This window comes from Eschrichtius robustus, chromosome 4 (genome assembly GCF_028021215.1).
Source record: "Eschrichtius robustus isolate mEscRob2 chromosome 4, mEscRob2.pri, whole genome shotgun sequence".
Lineage (NCBI taxonomy): Eukaryota > Metazoa > Chordata > Mammalia > Artiodactyla > Eschrichtiidae > Eschrichtius > Eschrichtius robustus.
Window position 1 is genome coordinate 6,128,224 of NC_090827.1, and position 20,609 is coordinate 6,148,832.

General features: G+C 33.8%; 1 pseudogene; it reads right to left on the reverse strand.

Annotated features, from left to right (window-relative positions):
• Positions 1–360: 360 nt before the first annotated feature.
• On the reverse strand, positions 361–19,964 carry LOC137764456 (tubulin beta chain-like; annotated as a pseudogene).
• Positions 19,965–20,609: the final 645 nt, after the last annotated feature.

The following is a 20,609-nucleotide window of genomic DNA, read 5'->3' on the forward strand; positions in this document are numbered from 1 at the left end:
CACCAAATAATTTAAAGAAGTACAGGCATACACTGGAAATGTTGCAGGTTTGGTTCCAGATCACTGCAATAAGATAAAGCCAACAATAAAGTGAGTCACACAAATTTCTTGGGTTCAGTGCATATAAAAGTTATGTTTACACTACTATAGGACAAGTGCAGTCTACAGTCTAACTGCAGTAGTGTTATGTCTAAAAAAGCAATGTAGACATCATAATTTTAAAATACTTTGCTAAAAATGCTAACCATCATCTGAGCTCTCAGTGAGTCATAATTGTTTTGCTGGTGGAGCCTGTTGCCTTGATGTTGATGGCTGCTGGCTGATCAGGGTGGTGTTTGCTGAAGGTTGGGATGGTTGTGGTTATTTCTTAAAATAAGACAGCTTGCCCTTCTCCTTGGTTATGGCATCCTGGTACTACTAGTACTTGAACAGCAGGTCGTTCAGGCTGCTCTCAGCCTGGGTGACCTTCATCTCATCCAGTCCTCACCTGAGCACCAGTACAGGAAGACCTTGCTCTGGACATGATTGTGAACTGCTCAGAGATGTGCTTGAACAGCCCCTGGGTGGCCGGGCTGTTGCCAGTGAAGGTGGTGGACATTTTTAGCCCCTGGGGTGGGATGTCATAGACAGCTGCTTTCACATAGTTGGGGATCTACTTGAAAAAATAGCTGCTGTTCTTTCTTTTTATTATTTTTTTTTATTGAAGTATAGTTGGTTTACAATGTTTCAGGTGTATAGAAAAGTGAATCACATATATATATATATAAACATATATATATATACATATTTATGTATATATTCTTTTTCAGATTCTTTTCCACTATAGGCTATTACAAGATATTAGATATAGTCCCCTGTGTTATACAGTAGGTCCTTGTTGTTTATCTGTTTTATATATAGTACTGAGAATATTCTAATCCCAAATTCCTAATTTATCCCTCACCTTTCTTTCCCCTTGTAAACATAAGTTTGTTTTCTATGTCTGTGGGCCTATTTCTGTTTTGTATGTAATAGCTCCTGTTCTTGTTTTGGAGTTAGGCACGGGCTCATCCACCTCCTGCACAGACAAACAGCCTTCGAACTTGGCAGCCACAGTCAGGTAGGGCCATAGCGGGGTCGTAGGTGGCCATGTTGTTCTTGGAGTGGAACATCTGCTGGGTAAGCTCTGGCACCTTGAAGACCTGGTACTGCTGGCTCCCCTGCTGGTCAGTGGGGTGAAGATGGGCATGAAGAAAGGCAGGCAAGGGAAGAGCCCCCTGTTCACATCCAGCTCACACAGATCAGCTTTGAGCTGGCCCAAGGAGCACAGGTGGTGTGGTCAGCTTGAGGGTTCCATAGCAGGTGGGCCTTGTTATCAATGCAATAGGTCTCATCTGCGGTTTCTAAGAGCTGGTGGAATGAGAGGGTAAGTTATAGGGCTCCCCCACTGGTGGGACACCTTGCGAGAGGGCTGGTCACAGATGACCGTAACAAATATGATAACAAAAAAGGTTGAAATATTGTGAGAATTACCAAAATCTGACACAGAGACGATGAGACAATGCTGTTGGAAAAATGGTCAATGCCAAAACCTTTCAATTTGTAAAAAAAAAAAACCAAAAACCAAAAAACAACAGTGTCTGTGAAGCACAATAAAGGAGGTGTGTACCATGTATTATATAAGCCAATGGAAGGAGTGAAAAGTGAAAGAATACTATTTATTTGAAATTCTGTAAGTTTTGTAAATGATAATGAATTCAGATTAATTTGCCATTGTCTTTAGAATTATTCTTAGCTTAGAGAGCTCAACTGAATATTGTAGATGATGTCCCGTGGGTGTACTATTTAAATGAACGATGACAAATGTTAGTCATTATTAAGATTATACCTATGGAAAAATTGGCTCTACATAATAGGTTACTGAATGAATGTACTTTTTATGTTTTAAATTAAAAAACAATGTTAATGATATATAGTATAATTTTGTTAATGATCTTCTGCTAGAGTTGGTGCTTTACCTTAACCAGCCAAATATTGATCCCTATGAACATGAAGCAATAATGTCTGATAACATACATAAATTAGATTATGAGAGGCAAGGTTTAAGATAAAACAGAGTACTGGAAATAGGGAACCCATTTAGGGGACTTGACTGTTACGGAATAAGAACTATTATTGTGCTTTAAAAATTTAATAGAATCAGATATATGAGGTAAGGATGTGAGATCATATTAGATGATCTCTTGAGGACAGCTTTGATGAGCCTGTAAGCACAGGAAAGCAAACAGCTATTCTACTGTAGTAAGTAAAATAGTGTCCAACCAAAAATGTCTTTTTTCTTTGAGAAAAGTAATAAAAAATTCTGGAAAGACTGCGTAGGAGAATGGAATCAGCCTTAAGTAGGAAAACTAGAAAGCAAGGCGTTTGTGCATAAATGTGTAAGTCAGACACTATTTTCAAATATCTATCTGCTCTGCTTCTGGCAAAGCAATAGGTAAAGAATTAAGACCAGCTATTAATCCATTAAGGTAAAATTCCACGTACGATCAAATCAGACTGTGCTTTGTTTATTCATATTTGGCATATTACTCTGTTGTTTTATCTGTCGTTTAAGGTAATGAAGTAAGGATATTCTTACCATCAGATCCTGTTACTCCTTATTCCTACAACTGTTATTCTTATGTTCCCCAGAATTCTCTTTATCCTAGTAGGAAATCATGTTACTAGTTAACGGTAGTCTAATCTTTATATTAAATGTTCCTTTTTCAAACTACTGTGTGAGTTCTGTTACTGAATGGACTCAGATTGTTTAAAAAATGGACATTCTTTGTTACCAATGAAATCAATACACAAGGCCAGTCTCAGAATTTTAGCATGATGGATTTCACCTCACTATAAGTTGTTGGGCTGTTATTCCACAAAAAGTTCTTTCAAATACTAAAACAGCATTAACTACAAAAAGAGTCCTTTATATTGCATTGTTACATTAAAAACATCTTCCTAAATTAGATTTACATGTAAATAATATAATAGTATATTTATTTTGCAATTTTCACTTATATGAACTTCATTGAGATATGAATTGCCTATGGTAAACTGCATACATTTAACATTAAAAATGTGATGAGATTTTAAAATTATATACTTCTGTAAAACCACCACCAGAATCAAAATATAAAACATTTCTATGATCCCTAAAGGAACCCTTATTCCTTAATATAGTCCACCATTCCCAATCATAAGCAACTAGTGATTGTTTTTTGGTCACTATAGATTAGATGGCATTTTCTAAAATTTTATATATATCTGACTTCTTTCAGTCAGTGTAGTGATTATGACATTCATCCCTGTTGTTGCTTGTTTCAGAGGTTTGTTACATTTTATTGCTGGTATTATTTAATTGTATGGAGATGTCATAGTTTGTTTATTCATCAATCCATACTCACAGGATTTTTTTCAGGCTGGGCTATTATGAATAAATCTCCTGTGAACATTCATTTATAAGTCTTTGTTTGGACTTTTCTTATTTCCCTTGTCTAAATAACTGGGTATAAAATTGTTGGGTTATATGGTAGGTGTTTGTTTAACATTTGAAGAAGTTGCCAAATTATTTTCTAAAATCCATGGGTAACTTATATTCTCATCATCAGTATATGAGTTCCTGTTGCTCCGCATCTGCATCAAATCTTTGCACTGCTAGTCTTTTAAAATTTTCACCCAGAGTAGATTTTAACAGACTTTAATGATAAACTTCTTAAAGACAAAAGGCATTCAACATCATTACTTGGGAAATGCAAATTATAACTATATCAAGAAACTACTATCCATCTTTCATCAATGAGTTGATTTAGCAGCTTTGTTGAAAACTGACCATACAAGAGGGTCTATTCTGGACTTCATTTTGTTCCATCAATCTATAGGTTGAGGCTTTTCACAAATTCCACAGTCTTGTTCAGGGTCAGCAAACTATGACCCACAAGGAAATTGGGCCTGCTGCCAATTTTCATAACATTTTATTAGAACTGAGCCATCCTGTTTGTTTACAAAGTCGACTATGCAGCTTTCATGCTAAAATGGCAGAATTCTGCCATTGGAATGGTGAAATGACCATATACATAGATGGCAAATGCTAAGGTACTTACTATCTTCTCCCTTTCAGAACAAGTCTGTGAACCCAGAGTCTTGATTATTATAAACTTACATCTTGAAATTGGGTAATGTTTTTCTCCCAAATTTGTTCTTTTGTTAAGTTTGTTTCTTTACCAACTTTAGAATTGACCTTGTTATTTCTTTCAAAAAGTGTGCTTTACTTTGACTGGTATATATATATTTGTTTCATATATAAATATTTGGTATATATATATAACATATATTTATATATAAATAAATAATATATTTATAAATATATGTTTATATTCACTCAGATATTTACCAGTTATTATGTTCATTATTCATTCTTTAAGATTAGAATTCCCTTTGGAATAATTAATTAAATAATAATTAGTTTATTTAACATTTCTCTCTCAGTGTGGGTTCAGTATCAAGTTTGTCTTAGATTTTCTTTACTTAAATCTACTTCATCTTTGTTCTTTTTTTCCCTTAGCCTTAAAATGTTTCTTCACTCTTTTGACCTGCATGGTTTCTGCAGAGAAGTCAGAGAACATTATAATAATCGTTCCTCGGTATTTAATGTGTATTTTTCTAATTGAATTCAATCATTTCTATTAATTTTGGCTTTTAATAGTTTAACTTTGATGTACTTGTGTGTGTGTGTGTGTTTCTATTTATTCTGTTTGGATTATCCTTCTTGAATCTCTAAATCTATGTTTTTCTCTAATTTGGGGGATATTCAGCAATTATTTGTACAAACACTTTATTTGTTCAATTCTCTCACTTTTCTTCTTTGACATTTCAATTATCCATATATAGATAAATGAGTGAATAAAATGGCCAAAGCTTCTGGGGAAAAATATGCCACACATCTCAGGGGCTCTGACCATTTTATTCATTATTTTTTTTTTTCTCTCTCTTCAAGTTGGATGATATTATCTCTATTAATCTATCTTCAAACTTCCTAAATCTTTCCTCTGACATCTCCTTTCTGAAATTAAGCCCTGCTTCTCAATATTTCATTTCAGAGATTTCATTTTTCCATTCTAAATAGTCCATTTAAAATATTTTTTATTTCTTTGGTGAAATTTTCTATATTTAATTCATTTGCCACAATTACAAATATTAAGAAATGTTTTGAAGTCTTTGTCTGTTAAAACCCACATCTGGGTCATTTGGTGTTTGCTGCTTTTCATTTTCTTGAGAGAATGATTCCATTTACCCTGTTTTTTATATGTCAGGTAATTTGGGATTGTCTCCTGGATACTGTGAACCTTGTGTTGTGGGCATTCTGAATTATTTTATATTGTTCTGAAGGGAGTTGATGTTTTTTGTCTAGCAAAGTCTAGGTTGGACCAAAAGTCTGCCGTACCTTTGATGGCCGGGAGCTCAGATGTCCAATCAGACTGCTTTCAGTTTTTCCTGCACAAGTACACGATCTTACACAGAATGTGGAGTTTCTTTCTATGGTTCTTTTCTTCCCCAGGTTTTCTGGTCACTTTCTGGTGACCCTGATTCTCCGGGACGGGGCACCTTCACTTGTTTCTTCTTTCTAGAAATACGACTGTATTTCCTGTTGGTGTTTCAGCCCCTCTGGACCTAAAACAGGAAATACATTCATGTGTGTCCCTTCCTTTCAGGCTGAACTTCTCTAAATTCTCCCTGTTTTTATTCACTCATCAGAGCCCTCAGGTAGTTTTATTTTCTATTCTGTCCAGAGTTTATAATTGTTCTTTTATTGTCTAAATACTTCTGACATTTTAAATGTCAGAATAATTTATGATCATTTTCAATAGCAATGCAGTTTAAGTTTAAAATAAGTAGCAAATAATCATTGATTTCTAAACAACCAGTAAAGAACATTTACTTCAAAATTAATATTCTTGTTTAATATTACTGACTTAGAAGGTTTACAATGACAAAATATTAGATAAAGAATGTTTATCTTGGCATATTTCTATTAAAATCACGTGTAAACTTAATTAAAGTCTGACTCTTGTATGTTTATTATTCATTCAGAATTCCTAGATTTTAGCTCTGAACTTTATTTTTCTTTTGACGATAAAAGTTATTTATTAGTAGTCCTTATAGTTTAATATATAGTTCACATTAGATTATGCAAATACATTTTATTCAAAAACAATTCAGTTATTAATTAAATGTGCATCTACCTTCCTTTTGAGAATGCTTATTTAGTATTAAAAAATGCCTTATTACAATATATATTGAATGCTATAAAGTACATACATGAAAAATATAATAATATAAAACTGCCTCATTTACTGTATGCTCCATTTTTTTTAAAGAAAGACCTTTAAGACTTGTTCTCAATACTGCTTCTGATTAGGACACTCATTTCCATTAGCTTTTCATATTTTATTGTAACTCTCAAATATATAACCTTTGCCAAATACCAAGCTCAGTTCAATATCTCTCAGTGGTAACACTAGATTCTCTGCCTAATTCCTTACACCTTAACCTAATATCCTTATTGCCTTGCTTCCCTGCCCCTGTTGGTAATTCCCAAACATTCAAATGTCAACTGTTTGAGTTTGCTAGCTGAGAGGGCTTTTCATCTTACTGTGGGTAGTGCTTTGCCCATTACTACCTGTTCTTCTTTTTATGGGCAGGATAATGATATTCATGGGAAACTGCTAGAGAACTAGGCTGAATGCTTCAGCAAGTCTGCATCACAATGCACTGCCCTCTTTTTACTACTGTGAGATAGGAGTAGAGCTTTAAGGACATTTCATACGACCTTCACTGTTTAGTTCATGTAGAAAATTGGTTTGGGATCTGATTATTTAGGAGGATATCTCACAAGAATATTGATCAAGTAATAGTAGGCACAATTTGGAACCTGCCTTTTTTATTCCTTCTCAACTCCTCAACTTCTGTTTTATTCTTTTTTTAAACAAAATATTTCCATTTTGAAAATGGAAGAAACAGATCAGAAGCAGAATGATAACTTTTACAGGGACCTATTGGGTCTATGCTGACATTTGTATGATAAAGCAGTGGTTTTAGGAAGAGGTAATGTGAAAGAATAGAGAAAACCATTTGCTTATATTCTGACCTGTTATAATCACAGATGAGTAATCTTATAATGATAATTTTGTAGGTTATTTATTTGGGGGTTCACACACCCAATTGCAGAACCACAGTCACTAATGTTATGGATATCACAGTATGTGGGTAGCTGTGAACAGGTACCAAACCAGTAAAAGTTTAAAATTATTTTTCAGGCAAAATGTTTATTAGTCAACGTATATTTGGTGATTCCAGGCAATTAATTATGGCCAAAAATTCAGTGGTGTAATAAACAGGTATGACTCCAGGCCATACAAAACTTAGAACTGTGTGTGGTAAACAGAAAGTAATTAAGTAATGCCAAATTGTAAACTGTAAACTATAGTAAGTGCAATGAAAGAAAAGCATAGGGAACTATGTGGCCGTATAACCAGGGAATCCAATTTAGTCCTAGGCTTAATGAAGGCTCCTTTAAGAAAGTAACATTGAGCAGTGGACTGAAGGTCAGTAGAAATTAACCAAGAAGAAAAGGGCAAAATTATCATCTAGGCAAAGGATGTAGCAGTTTCATAGGGACTTGAAGTGGCACCGGTCACAGCATTTTTGAGAAAGTGCTAAGAGGTTGCTGTAACTGAAACAAAGAGAGCACGTGGAAAATAAATTAGCTAAATGATGCAGGAGTTTGAAACCGTGTTAAGGTTTGACTCTTTGCTCCATGAACCATAAGGAAGGTTTGAGGCATGAAAAGAGGAGCACAGGCAAGCTCAGATTTTCATCTGTGATGTGACCTCTGTGGCCTGAGTGTGGCAACTACATTGAATAAGACGTAGGTGTGAACGAACTAACTAGGAGAGGATTAGGTTTGGGAGATTTGCCTTGATAAAACATTGGACTCCTGTAGTGGTACCATAAGGGGAAAAGACATTAATTATTTGAGAGCTATTTAATAAATTAGAGCGGACTTGAGGATAGACTACTTGTTCTATAAGCAGAACATCATCAAGGTTATAAGGTTTCTGACTTGAATAACAGTTGGTTAGGGATACTTTCACTGAGATGAGAAACGGTGTCCCTCAGTCATAGGCGTAATTTTGGCTACAGTGAATGTGAGGTGCCACTGAGATAGCCTGGAGATAACTTGGTGGAATCCATTGGCTATGTAAGTATGGAAGTCAAAAGAGAACTCTGGGGCTTCCCTGGTGGCGCAGTGGTTGAGAATCTGCCTGCCAATGCAGGGGACACGGGTTCAAGCCCTGGTCTGGGAAGATCCCACATGCCACGGAGCAACTAGGCCTGTGAGCCACAATTACTGAGCCTGCGCGTCTGGAGCCTGTGCTCCGCAACTAGAGAGGCCGCGATAGTGGGAGGCCCACGCACCGCGATGAAGAGTGGCCCTCACTTGCCGCAACTAGAGAAAGCCCTCGCACAGAAACGAAGACCCAACACAGCCATAAATAAATAAATAAATAAATAAAAATTAAAAAAAAAAAAAAAAGGAGAACTCTGTGGTGGAGATATTAACATGAGAGTCATTTTTGTATAGTTGGTAAATGAAGTCATGAATATGAATGAAATCTGCTTCAACAACCTGTCTCAAATTCAAAAATAAACCAGACATTAAAAGGGATTTAAAGAAAAAAACCAGTGAAGAGCAATGGGTCCTGGAATACATAATAAATACCTTTTTTTTCTTGCAACTATAGTGGGAAACTGAAGAAGTTGATACTAGTGATAGAAAATTCAGACTAATTCTTCCCCTCAAAGGATTGATTTGTATATTTACATATATATGTATAATGTTTTCATTAAGTAATTTCTTCTATTTTCCTAGAAATTATCTGTTTTCAAAACATTGGCCACATTTTTGTAAATTTTATGTTTTAAATATATTTAATCTTGAGATCTTTTTCAAAGAATCATCATATACAATGGGAAAAACTCTGGGTCTTCCTCATGCTATCAGTAACAGGTTTAATAAGTTGCTTACAAATATCCTTAAAGGAGATTTAGGTACAAACTGCTGTTCAACCACATTTTGCAAGCAATACAAACTTCCAAAGTAAGTACTAGCTACAGTATTGTCCCTGAAAAACCCAAGAAATACCTAGGAGTATAGCAGTGCCATTTCTGTGAGCACTAAGTTTCGCAAGTAGTAATGTCCAGGATGATTTAAATACACTGCATTACATATTGCATTTGGCATTTTACCCATGACCAGTGTACTAACAGAAATATCAGGTTGGTTTTTGTGCTGTCAGAAATATCTGTATTCCTAGGCTGCTATGTATGTTTGTATATTAATCCAAAAGTAATGTTTCAAGTGAATGAAATTGTATTCAACTCCAAACAAAACAGATGAGTCACAAAAGGTAAGGCAAAGACAGCAACATCTGATTACAGATAGGGGTCTCTGCTTGACCACAGACCTGATTAAACTGATTACCACTGTATCAGAATATTAGAAAGTCAATTTAAGCCTAAAATTGATCTAACTTTGATGGAAATAAAGTGTATAGAAGTATGTGGACTCACTCTGAACGATTTACATATCTCTTACTTGAATGCAGTTTCCTTCTCTGCAACAGGATATACACCTCCCTGGAATTCGGGTTTAATATAGTAATTAACAATGAAAAGAAAAACATATTGAGGTACTACCTTCATTGTTACCAACATCAGCAGTCATGAGACATCATTAGCTGAACAATTTTAAGTTACACCAAGAATAAACAGGAAGTTAAACTGTAGAAATAAACCATTAAAGAAAACACATTTTATAAAAATAAAATCAATCGCCAAGTTTTTTTGTTTTTTTTTTTTTTTTTCTCTTTAGGTATGTGCACAAAGCTGTAAGAATAGCAAACTAAAAGTGACACTCTTGAAAGTACAGTAGACAAGATTTTAATCAGTTTAGTTTCTTCCTCAGGGAGGAGTAGAATATGCTTCTCAGACAGTCTTTTTATCTCACATCACAAAATAAAACTACCTAGAAAGTAAGGGACTAAGTCTCCCCGTAGGCACAAATAGATAAATAAAAGGATAGAGAGAAAAAATGCTGATGCTTCCAGCACTTCCAGAGTAATTTTACAAACATTTGAATTGAGGGGCTGGATTTCTAAAATGACTTGACATTTTCAATAGGCTGTTAAACTGTAGTATGAATTCTTGTAGATTAAATGGTTGTGCTGGTAATTGGTTAAAAAAGTTTTTTCCATTTTGTTCAAACTTTCCATCAGCTCATTACTTCACATTCTTTTTCTGCCTAGAAATGGCTAATATCCTTTATACAGTTAGAGTAAAATTCTATGATAAATGAGTAAATCAATTGGGCATTAAATTCTCTTGATATATTTGTATTGTATTTACCAACATGCTACTGTCAGTTGGACTGTATGTAAGTTAATAGGCATAGAATCTAACCAGTATTTTTAAATTTTAGTATAAACTGGCAGATTATCTATGTTGATATTTTTAAATAGGTGTGACACATAAAATCAAGTAAAAAGTATAATTTGATTATTTTTCTTAATTGTATTTAATTATCTTCAAGGATTTTTACAAGTATACCTAGGTTACAAATATAAAGATTTTAAACTATGTTTAAATATTAAGATTATATTTGCTATAAATATTTGACTTGATTACAAGCAAAGAACAATCTTCACACTGGGCAAATATTTCACACTTGCCAAGTTATTAAAAGTTTGCTGTAAAACCCACGATTGTCTTCTCTGATATTATACAAAAATTGAGACACAAGGTCATTTCTTTATTAATCTAGAATTGCTTTGTCATTTTGACATTTCTCCAAATACAGGTAGACACTTTAAAGTCAATAATCTGCTCCTGAAACCCAGATGCACCACACAGAACACAACCACAGCTATTTAACATTTTCTACTGATACTTGCAATGTAAGACAATAAGCAAGTAAATTATATAAACCAAATAATTACAAGGAATAATAATTTTACAAGAAAACAGAATTGGTCAGTGGATGAAGGCAAGATTAAGGCACAAATAAATAAGTCAACGGGATGTATTATACAACATAAAGAATATGGTCAATAATACTGTAATAACTTTCTACCAGAACAGATGGTTACTAGACTTATTACGGTGATCACTTTGTAATGTATTTAAATGTCAAATCCCTATGTCATACACCTGAAACTAACATAATATTGTACACCAACTATATTTCAATAAAAATAAATAAAATGAAAAATATTAAATAGCTAAATTCGATTTTAAAAATACAAATAATGGTAAAAAAAAAAAAAGACACAACTGAAGTGCTAGGAGAGAGTTTACTATTTAATGAGGAGTACAATTCAGGCTTTTAATCAGAACCATTCTCTGGATTTATGGACAGCCTTACACATGCTATCTCACTGAAGTTATAAAATATTTGGAGAAAGTGTTAGTTTATAAGTGAGGAAATTGAAGCACAGAGAGATTATGAGACCTTTCCATGTAGAGATCTCCCTCAAAAGACAGGTGCCTTGTAAATAAGATATTGAAAGAGCTGAAACTATAGCAAAATACATTTAAGGATTCCAGAGGTGGAAACTGCAAAAATATAAAGAATAAGGTCTAGAGTTGACAATTTGGAGTACGCTGTTGAAGTGGAATGGAATTGAAAATGACTGATATTGAAAAAAATCAATGGACACTAGCCTAGTGTCTTTGATGAGTTGTCCCATATATTTTAAAATGTTTGTAATTATGGCAGAAGTTGGTTTTAAGAGGAAGCTGGTGAACCAGATTGCTAAATACTTAATTAGTGTTGGAAATCAGAAAACAGAACACGGGGGAGTAAAACACATAGAATAGTCATTATGAGCATAGGCCCTGAAAACAGATTTTCTAGATTCAGATCCTGACTTCATCATTTACACACTTGACCACATTATTTACTCACTCTATACCTCAGAGTCTGCGTTTACAAAATGGGCACAGTAATAGTAATCATTTCCCAGTAGGAAGTGAATCAGTATGTGCAAAAGTGCTTAGACTTTTCCCTAGATTGATATCAGGCACTCGATCGATGGTGACGATATTGACGATGACAAATTCAGAAGGATTCCAAGGAGAGGACTTTAGTTGGAGGTTGTAATGTTAGTGGTTGGGTAACAGGATGGAAGTACAGATGAAGAAGAATTCTCCTCCTGGCTCTATGTTAGGATATGTAAGAATGAGTAAAAACTCCTACTGGAGTGGGATGGAAAGGAAGTGGGTTCTTTAGGATAAATTCAGGTATCACCTAGGAATGTACACACATCTTTTAAAAAACTATTGAAAACGTTGCACAACGTACAACGTACACATTGCTTTAAATTGTAGAAGAACATATAAAGAGGTGAAATTCCCAGGGACCAAAAATAAAGACAGTACTAAAAGTTACAGAGCTAAGTCTCTCACAAAACTTTCACTTCCTCTTGGGAATTTTGCTGATAAAGTCCATGCAGGTATGGAAGACAATGATTTGGACCCACTTGAGGCAAAACTGTGAACTTCAGCAGCTACAGGTAAGTGAAAGGAAGACTAGAAAAGGAACATCCCACAGGAAAAGAGAAGTGAAATTAAAGCAGCTTCTATCTTGACCTGAGATCTTGGTAAGAAAAGAAAAAAAAAGTCTCCTCTAAGAATTCAAAATCACAGGCCTATCTTCAAATGGATTTGGGGTTCCAAACTACACCTTCTGTGTGATCACTCCAACAAAAGTTGATGCTAGGACATTAGCATCAAAATGTAGTATTGGACCATTTAATCACTAGATCACCTGCTAGAAGCAAGCAAACATCTCGATTGCCAAAATATACCCTTCAAATTGAATCTCAGAGCATTTCCACAGATTAAAGCAATGAAATACAAGGTCACAATTCCAAATTACAAAATAAGCAATAAAACAAACCACCATAAAAGAGAATCAGGGGAAACAAAAAATAGCTGAATTAGAAAATTGTCAGACTCCAGAAAATAAAAATATTGGCTATAGATGAAAATTGTAAATGTATAAATATTAGAGGAAATTGAAAACATGATAAAGTAATATACCATTAACTGGTATATTTTTAAAAGAAATGTAATTTCTTGATATGAAATATATAATAATTGAAATTCAAAAAATAAAGATGCTTAACACATCTGTTTAGATATAACGTATGCGATAATTAATACATTAGGAAATAGGTCTGTAAACTCTTTCATAATAGATCACAGAGAAATAAAGAGTTGGGGAAAATGTGAGAGAGTTTAAAATAAAAGTAATACAAAATGAAAGAAATAAGAAATTCAAAGGAAAGACCAAAAAACAATGTGTAAGGGAGGAACTATTCAAGACAGAAATAGCATATATCACCAATTCAGGAAGCTTCACAAATCCCAAACATGATAAAGCATAAACTTATTGAAAGTAAACTGCCAAACACCCAAAATAAAGAAAAAAATTCAAAATAAAGTCAGAGGGAAGCACACAAATAATTGCAATTATACAGAGTAGAAGACTTTAAAAGAGGAAAAATTGAACCTAGAATTGAATAATGTTGTTCTGAGCAAATTTGCCAAACTAGAGTTTTAAACTTGGTAATGTATCATTTAAGAACAAGAAAATGGCTGAACTAGACAGGCTTGGATTGATACAACTTAAAGAAATTTGTCACCAATAGAATTTCACTGAAATAACTTCTAAAGAATGCTCTTCTGGAAGAAGAAAATTGAACACAGAAAAGTGAAATATAATAATAATGACTAAATTTTAAAAATCTAAATGTGGAATTAAAATATTAGAAAACAATAGCATTAAATGGCAACAGAGTGATCTCGTTGAATTGATTCTAAGGTTCATATTTCACTCAGGTGGAAGAAAGAAATGGTGATTAACTTTTGATTCTACTGTTGAAGAAATCCTATATACATATTAATAGTGAAATCTAAGAGAGAGAGAGAGAGAGAGAAAGAGGGAATAATGGATATTTTAGATAAAGCTGGTAAACAGAAAGCACAAAAGAAATGCCACACTATACAGAAATGGTCTAAAAAGTCCTATTTTTTTAAGGTCCTATTTTAAAAATCATCACAATTGGATAAATAAGAGAGAGCAAAAATGAGCAATGTGTACTTTACTAGGCATTCACCCAAGACAAGAAAGACGATTCAGTAGGAAATAAAAGCAACAACCAAAAAGAGCACAGATAGCTTTATTAGACAAAAATAAACATGAAGGGAAAGTAAACATTATTAGTGATAAAAAACTTTGCATAACAATCGTTTTATTAACTAATATTTGTGTTTCAAAATGATAACAATGGAAGGGATGCCTGAAAAAAAGAAAACTAACAAATTCTCTTTCACAATGGGAGATATTAACACACTTCTCTCAGTAAGTGATTGATCAAGTAAACCAAAATGCAAATAAAAAGTTTTTTAAAAAACAAAAATTAAACAAACTTGATGTCCCAAAAGTCAAAGACAGAAAAGTGTCTCCTCAAATTTGAGAATACACAGTTACATGTATATTGACCAGGTACTAAGACTCAAAACATGTTAAAGATAATTTTCAAACTATTTTACAATTATGCAGTTAAATTAGAATTTGAGTACAAAAAGGTGACAAACGATAGGAAAGCACGTAGATTCCATACTGGAAGATGCAGGGTTGGGAAGGTATAATAACAACCAGGCAATAACACATCAGAAAATCATAAAGGGTAGGAGAGACCAATATCCTTGCTTTAGGATGTGACAAATGATTATGGAGTGAGAGACACAGCTGGAACTGTCTAGTCTCAAACACCCCAGGTTCAGCGCAGGGTACTTGGTATCCGAAGTGACTGTTGGATTTGGACAATTCCTAGGAAGGTTTGTTGGAAGCTGGTTTACTCTGTTTTGTTTGTTTTAATTAAATTTTTATTTTATATTAGAGTATAGTTTTTTTACAATGTTGTGTTAGTTTCAAGTGTACAGCAAAGTGACTCAGTTTTATATATACATAACTTATGGATACCAAAGGGGAAAGGTGGGGGGAGGGATATATTAGGAGTAGGGATTAACATATACACACTGCTATATATAAAATAGATAATCAACGAGGACCTACTGTACAGCACAGGGAACTGTACTCAGTACTCTGTAATAACCTATATGGGAAAAGTTTCTGAAAAAGAATGGATATATGTGTATGTAAAATTGGTTTACTCCCTTAGAGTAGTGATGGGAGACAGTACGAGGCCCTGAGGCTCATTGAAATGTGCATTTCAGAATGTGAGTTGTCAAAATGTGAATGAGTGCACCCGGCAAAGAATGGAAGCTACATTTCCGGGTGCATAGATTGTGAGTACTATGATCTCAGCAGGGTCTCTCTTACAGCTGAAGAAAAGTGTCATGAGATTTTTTCCTGTTCATTATTAAAGGATAAGGAGTTCTGGGTTTTCAGTTAGCATATTTTTCTCTCAAGTGTATGTGCACTAAAAATGTGATAAGCTCCATATATCCCCAGAGTACATAATCAAATTCAGAATCAATTTTATATTTCCTTTGACCACCATTTAGCTGTCTTTAGTCTTACGTCTTCTTGTTATCGTTTAGGACTATACTTTTACTGTCTCTGACTTTCATGCACATATAAAAAGAAAGCATATGGGATATATTATTCAATTAACGCTCCCTACTGCCCTGACAAGCACAAGCTAACACTGAAAGTATTTTTTTTTGTTGTTGTAGCAGACTAGATTTATCACAAGACTTTATGTTTGTTAGAAATAAGGTAGATAAGTAATCATCAGAGCTTCAAATAAAACAGCCCTATTTTACAGCAAATGATATATATTATAGCCCAACTCTCCAAATTATTCTGTCCTCTAGCACTCTCTAAAAACACAATAAAACCAAAATATCATTCCTGAGCATACATAACACATCTAATTTCAAAATTCCTGTGAAATATTTAAACCTAAATATATACAGCACAGCATGTCAGTTGTACATATTCAGATAGAGCATACATGATAACTAAGGCTCAAACGTACAGACTAGTCCTTGAAAAACAACTTATTTTATAGTTTTTTAGAATGGAAATTGGCTTAAATATGCTGTTTTCAATATATGACCATGATAAATTTGATTATAAATTTTAACTTCCCTACATTAAAGTAGAAAATAATGTATTTATAGGGTAAAATAATTTCTATAATTAACTTATTTGAGAATTTAAAAACTTGATTTTAATTGCCCAATTTATAATTATTTCCATGAATCTTGGCTTATTGGAAGGTTACTAGTTTTTTATTTTACTGCCTAACTCAAAATCTGTGTTTCATAAATTGATTTACATGTTTAAGATATCATACATAAAGACTTTAGGATGGATAAAAAATTAATCATTTATATTAATATTTTTTGCAAATGCTTGTTTAAAAGAACATATATTTTAAAATAGTATGTGATTGGGATTTATGGGCAAGGGTCCAAAATAAGGAAACATTTTCTAACAATAATTAATATTTTTTCATTTAAAATTAATAAAACATTTGGACAAGTTTAAAGATGAATAAGTAACAAATAAACAGTGACTTTTAAAAATACGTGTTCACTATTTGGAGAGACAGCATAGCGTCCATAGGTTAAGGAATTAGGATTTCACATATTCTGACAATTCATATATAAATATCCTCAGCTGTGAAATGGGGATAATAGTATCTACTTCATGGGCTTCTTAGATGGATTACAAGTGTTAATGTTTGAAAAAGAATTAAATGGTCCCTAACAAATAGTAAATGCTAAAGTTAATGCCAGATGTAATTAATGCACAAGTTGTTTTGTTTAAGTAAATTGCTATGTCTTTAAAATAAAAACTCCTGCTACAAAAGGACATCAGAAAAGGGGCTTGAACAGTTTGTGTTTTGGTTGTGGTGGTAATCGCCTGAATCTTGAGGGATAAAATTGAATAGAAACACACACACACACGCACCACATGCACACACACTGACACCTGAGTTCGGGTAAAAAACTGGTGAAATCTGAATAAGGTCTTAGATTGTACCAAGGTCAGTTTCTTGGTTTTAATGCTGCTCTAGAATTATGTAAGATGTTGCCACTGGGGGAAGGGTACACATGATTTTTCTGTAATAATTTGACAACTTTCTATGAGTCTGTAATTGTTTTAAATTTTAATAGTTAAAACATTCAGAGTCTAGAAAAGTTCCCTATAAGTGCTGTGTTATGACCAAGCCCACTAGCTCAATCCCAACTGTCTGCATCATCAGGGGTGTGTGTGTAAGGGGTGAGCAGGGCTGACCACATAATTTGAAGGGTTCAAAACTATTCAGAATTTCAAGACAGCAACAGCAGAGCATGAACCAGGTGTGGAGTCCTTCCAAAGGTGGATCCTGGTGAGTTCTATTCATCAGGTCACACAACCAAGAAGCTGTGCCCCTGGGAGCTAGAGACACTGATTCTCAAGTCAGCTTTGTTAGATTTACCTAACAGAATACTGTACTGAATACATGATGAAATGAAAAATAGGTAAGTTTGCCTGAAACTTACTGGGCATCTAGCTAAAATGGAGAACAAGTATTTATCCAGGAGACAAAGAGATAAAGTGCAGAACACCTCTTCTGTGCTGCAAAATTTATATGACATTTTATAAACTGTCACCCAAGCAGCTTTAACAGCAGTCCCACTGCAGTTTGGGTCCATTTTACGTACGAGGACAATCTTGAAAGATCAGACACGTGGTAGCTGCAGCCCCTTTGACTATTCAAATATCTTAAATTAGAACAGATTTAGATAACAAATATTTGATAATTTTGTTTTAAAAATTGATAAGAATAAAGTAAAGCCTCCTATACATGTAGTCTTCTCTGGGCTTTCTTCTCACTTTACTTCTTCCATCTTGAAACAGACAGACCTCAGATAGCCTTGACCTTATTTTCCTCCTTTTTGTACTGGACAATGAAGGTTAGTTGTGGAGGATGATAGATATTTAAACTATTTTACTAATAACTACTAGATACATAAAGCCAGGTCACATTTCCTCTAATTCTGAGACATACATACAAACCAACAGTTTCAGTGCACATTTTCAAGTATCAATATTTTAAAAAAGACTGAAACTATGCAAGAATTAATAATTCCCACTCAGACCTTTTTTTTTTTTTCTTTTGCCTGGCAGCAAAGAATTTCAATTCCACTCCAGAAATACTCTCCTTAAAGTTATAAACTCTACATCACCCTACAGGATTTAATGAAATGTCAGCAGGCATACAAATGGATATACAATTACTTAACTCATTTACAATATTCAAGTCACTGTGAAATATACTGTAAGGCTAACTCATTTTGAGCATTATCTAAGAGATATTTAAATCCAGAAACATCAGAAAAACCTTATGTTTATGCAAGTCCAAGGAAAACTTATTAACAGTCTGAAGTGTATGCAAGTTTATAAGTGCATATCTTGTAAATACATAAGGCATATAGGATATATTGATCAACATGTAAAAACTATTCATTTTTGTCTAATTTCCTCACAGTGGGTCTAAATTATAAAAATTGTATTAAATTATATAAATGATTTGCTTCTTTTAAAACATTTAATATTTTCTTTCAAAATGACCTTGTATAGCCACTTATTTGATCAGATTAATTTAAACATGTTTACAGAAACACTTTGTCAACTACCTTACACTGTAAAAGATATGACAGAAAAATCTGTGTTTGTATTTTTATAAATGTGTTTGTATGTTCACTAATTGGGTTCTTCCAAAAGTGTCATTTATAGCAATGCCATTTAGGAGAAACAAGCGGATCTGGATCTGGCTCTTTAAAAGTACAGTCAATAAATTACATACAAAATATATAGAAATACTACTAGCGTCTATTGTATACATTTTTGCTTGTTAGTGAGTATCTACATTTATTGTCGTTATTTTGACCAATGGAACTTTCCTCTTAAATAAACCATGATTAATTTAACCAGTCTCCTGTTGAAAAACATTTAAGTTGTTCCAACTTTTCACTGGTATAAACTGCTCCAATACATCTTTTTAATCACACCTTTATACACTTGCCCGTTTTAGCTGAAGATAAATTGCTGGAATTGAATTGATTGAACAAACACCATGAACTTGGAAAGCTTTTGATGTTAAATGGGACAAAATAAAGTTGGCGCTTCTGCACTGTAATCTGTGATAGTGTCCCACATCATTTGTAATAGAAATGTTGCAGGTAAATATTATATCTCGTATGTCTCTTTGATTTGCTTTTGTTTGCTTACAAGCATGGTCAAATATGTCACATTTGCTTATTTGTCTTTTATATATTTTCTTTTCTAATTAATCAGTTTCATTTCTATGCCATTTTTCTTTTTCATGCATAAACTTTTCATATTGATTTATAAAATCTCCTTATTTGTTAAAGATATTAAACAGTTCACCTGTGATACTGGCTATGATGCACTTGCTTTCTTTAGTTTTTCTGATTTTACCTTTGACTTCCCTTGTTACATTTTGATTGTAGCTTTTTGCTGTCAAATCTGCCACTTTTAGTCTTCATGTATTTTTATTTTTGGTCTTTTGCTAAGAAACAGTTTTATAGCATAGTAATGTTGCCGAAACTCGGCCTTTGTTCACCGGTGCCAAATCGAAACGCAGAGACAGAGTTCTGGGTGAAGCAGAAAAGAATAGCTTTATTGTTTTACCAGGCAAAGGGGGCCAAGACTCAAGACTGCGTGTCCCGCCCTGGAGCTTGTAGTGAGGAGTGTTACAGAGTTCAAGGAGCAGGGCATGGTCAGCTCTTGGACGTTTTTCTGATTGGTTGGTGGTGAGGTAATCGGGAGTCAGCATCATCAACCTTCTGGTTCCAAGAGGTCTGGGATCTACGTTCTTGTGGACAACATACAGTTAACTTCCTCCACCTGATGGGGTTTCAGTAGCTGCAAAACAGCTCAAAGGACATTTCTCAGAATATTATCTATAGCCGTAGAGGAAGAGCTAAAGGTCCTTGACTTTGTTTAATGGCTAAAGTATTATTATTTTTTCTTGCTTGACTGTTTTCCTTTCTTTCTGCATTTTCTCAGTTCTTTGATTAAATTTATTCTTTGACTAAAGTTTTTCTACAGACAAAAGGCAGGCGATGGACATGGTGGGGGTCTATTCTGGGAAGGCCTCGTAGGGTCCTGCTCAGTTACAGTATCAGTAACTAAAATACATCAACATTTTTTTCTGCTAATTATGGTGTTTTATTTTCCGTTTTATAAATATTCTTTCTTTCACTTTGATTCATACTGAACTCATTTGGTGAAATTGAGAAGGAAGATTATATCCTTGTTTTAGATCCAAGTATCTAACAATTGCCCCAGTTTTACTTTTGAATATTTAGTATTTTTTTCTACTAATGTCAGACTGGTTTTGTAGATTCTCATTTCTACTTCTTTGATCTCAGTTTTTATTCAAGGGCCAATACCATATTGATCTAATACTGTTGGAGTA